Below are 3,623 nucleotides of genomic sequence, written 5' to 3'. Positions count from 1 at the left end.
TCATTGCAGTTAAACAATGAGAGACAGGCCCGGCAGTGTGGTCTAGCGGCTAAAGTCATCGCCTTAAAAAACGCCCGGGATCCCGTATGGGCGCCAGTTCTAATCCCAGCAGCTCCACTTCCCATCCAGCTCCCTGCTTGTGGCCTGGGAAAGCAGTTGAGGACGACCCACACGGGTGCGGGGTCCCAGCTTGTGTCTCCTATGCATGCTGGCACTTCGACCTTACCTTTAAAGTCCCTCCTGTTTCCTCTTCCCCTCTCCAAACCATATGGTCTCAGTCCCTTGTTTACCTACATATACAGTGGCCTTATCCATGGATGTCCCTCAACAATAATTCCTCACCTGGACATGAACCAACAGGTCATTGCTCAACCCCCACCAGTGTGCTCATCAGTCCCCTTGCAAATCCACACACCCCAAACCTCCAGAGTGTGCTGCCAAGTGGCAGAGGGCTTGACCCAAGTGTCATTGGTACCCAGGCTGCCTGAGCAGCCACCTGACCTGAGTGGGATAGGTCCCCAACCTGGCATGATGGCCAGAGGCTGCCCGAGCAGCTGCTCTACTTCTGATCCAGCTACCTGCAAAAGCAGCAGAGGATGGCCCAAGTACTTGGGCCTCTGGCCACCCATGTGGAGACACAAATGTAACTTCTGGCTCCTGGCTTTGGCCTGGTCCAACCCTGGCTATTGGAGTCATTTGGGAAATGAACCAGCAAATAGGAAATTCTCAATCTTTCTTCCTCCCTTTCTCTTTCTCACTCTGCCTTTCAAGTAAACAAACCTTTAAAAAAAAAAAAAGAGTGACAGAAAGAGGGCTGTGTGTGTGTATAAACAGAAAGAGAACATCTTTCAGATAAAAAAATGAGAGATGCAACCATCAATAGTCTTTTACTTCCCAGCAGCAGCCAGTACTGTGCCAGGCTACAGCCAGGAACTCTATCATGGGTTTCTTCGAGTGGAAGGCAGGAACTCAAATACTTGAGCCATCATCTGTTGCCTCCCAGCCACGTCAGCCAGAAGCTGGATTGAAAGTGGGGCAACAGGGACTCAAACCAAACACTCCTATATGGGATGTGGGCATTAACACATAGAGCCACACGCCTATTCCTAATGTTCTCTTTTTGTTTTACGTACTCTCCTACAGTTTGAATCTGCACTGCTTCCATTAAAAGAATTCTCTTTTAAAAAATTGGTTTTCTAAACATCTTGGTGGGGACGGGAGTCTTTCTAGGTTGGGGTCTTAGAGGATGCTGCATGATAACACACTGAAGAACCAGGCTTGGCGTGATGGCTTAGCAGCTAAATCCTTGCCTTGAAGATAGCAGGATCCCATATGGATTCCGGTTTGTGTCCCGGCAGCCCTGCTTCCCATCCAACTCCCTGCTTGTGGCCTGGGAAAACAGTAGAGGACAGCCCAAAGTCTTAGGATCCTGCACCTCTATGAGAGACCTAAAAGAAGCTCTTGGCTCCTGGCTTCAGATCAGCTCAGTTCCAGCTGTTGCAACCACTTGGAGAGTGAACCAGCCAATGGAAGATCTTTCTCTCTGTCTTTCCTCTCTGCAAATCTGCATTTCCAATAAAAATAAATAAATAATTTTTAAAAAAAAATTCTAGAAACCCTGTTATTTAACCTTTAAAACCTGTAAAGGGCCTATCATCTGTTACAAACCACTGCTTAAATCTTTCTGAGGTTTTCACAAAGGCTGCTGCAGAACTCCAGGAGCTGACCTGGTTCTGATTTCTCCCACCTACATAAGCTGGGGTGAGAAACACTCTTCTTGTCAATCTTGTCAAGTTCTCATTCCTTCATTCTCTAGCTCACCTATTCCTTTCATTGTCAGCAGCAAGCAGAAGCCAGGTTACTTTAGGTATTCTGGGAAATCATGTTAATTGGGTCCTTTAAAAAGATGTTTTTGGGGGGGGCCCCCGACACGATGGCGCAGTGGTTAAGGTCCTCACCTGAAAAAATGCCCGGGCGCCTGGGATCCCATATGGGCACCAGTTCTAATCCCGGCAGCCCTGCTTGTGGCCCGGGAAAGCAGTCAAGGACGGTCCAAAGCTTTGGGACCCTGCACCCGTGTGGGAGACCCGGAAGAGGCTCCTGGCTTCGGATTGGCTCAGCTCCAGCCATTGCGGCCGCCTGGGGAATGAATCATCGGATGGAAGATCTTCCTCTCTTCTCTATATATCCGCCTTTGCAATAAAAATAAAATAAATCTTTAAAAAAAAAGATTTTTATTTTGAAAGATTTGATGAGAAAGAGGAAAGACATAGAACTTCCATCCACTGGTTCACTTGGACTGCAACAGTTGGTGCTGGGTTAGTCCGAAGCCAGAAGCCTTCACACAACTCCATAATATAACTGCATTAATTTCATTAATGTTATGGGGTGCAGCCAGTGATAGCTAGCACCCCTTGACAGTGGGCAAATGGAATGTGGCTGTGTCCCTCAGCCTCTATCCTGAAGGTGGGGCCTAATAGTTAATTCCATCCTTAGAAAGCCCTCAGTAGCTCCCCCACCACTTAGGTGTTCACTCCTGCCCACCCTATCATCTGAGAGGGGACAGTATTGCATTGTGTAACCACACCCCTCATAAGCCCCTGTAAAGGCTCATGATAAGCATGTTCTCTTGGTCGGATGCTTCCTCATTGCTCTGGCACCCCGACTCTCGGCTCAGGACAGGAAACCCCCTGGGCATGGCCCCTGTGTGCCTGTATGCTTCTCCCTCTGTCTACTGCTTAGGTAGGAAAATGAAGATAGCAATATTGTCTGGTTTGTGTGCCCTCCAGTTCCAGGAGAGGTGAGGCCTGGCAGTAGTGGAATGTGGGCAGAGGCTAGGGAGGGGTGACTGCAGCTTTGTAAGTGTGCCCAGATTATTCAATGCATGTCTCTTAGGATAACTTACATTGCTGGGGAAGCTGGGACATAGGTTTTCAGCTTAATGAATGGACTTAAGGGTAATGACCATTTGTTCCTCTTGGGATTATGTTTGGTTGGTCATGATTGGTTGGATTGCCATATGGATTTGTGTGATTTGCTAATTCTAGTGTGCTCTGTCATCACCAAGCTTGATTAATAAAGGCTCATTAGTAAACTTTAGACATGTCTGGTGTGATCTCACTTGCACTCCCCAACAATTAACAATTATTATGGAACAATCCACTAGAAGAACCCAACCTTCAAAGCCTGATTCAGGGGCCTGGCGGCGTGGCCTAGCAGCTAAAGTCCTCGCCTTGAATGCCCGGGATCCCATATGGGCGCCAGTTCTAATCCCGGCAACTCCACTTCCCATCCAGCTCCCTGCTTGTGGCCTGAGAAGGCAGTCAAGGACGGCCCAATGCTTTGGGATCCTGCACCCATGTGGGAGACCTGGAGGAGGCTCCTGGCTCTGGATCGGCATAGCATTGGCCGTTGCGGTCACTTGAGGAGTGAATCATCGGACAGAAGATCTTCTCTATCTCTTCTCCTCTCTGTATATCTGACTTTGTAATAAAAATAAATAAATCTTAGGGCCCAGCGGAGTGGCCTAGTGGCTAAAGTCCTCGCCTTGAACGCACTGGGATCCTATATGGGCGCTGGTTCTAATCCCGGCAGCTCCACTTTACATCCAGCTCCCTGCTTGT

Source organism: Ochotona curzoniae, unplaced genomic scaffold (assembly GCF_017591425.1).
Source record: "Ochotona curzoniae isolate NIBS_2020 unplaced genomic scaffold, NIBS_Ocur_1.0 contig_2688, whole genome shotgun sequence".
In the NCBI taxonomy this organism is placed as follows: Eukaryota; Metazoa; Chordata; class Mammalia; order Lagomorpha; family Ochotonidae; genus Ochotona; species Ochotona curzoniae.
This window is presented reverse-complemented; position numbering follows the sequence as displayed.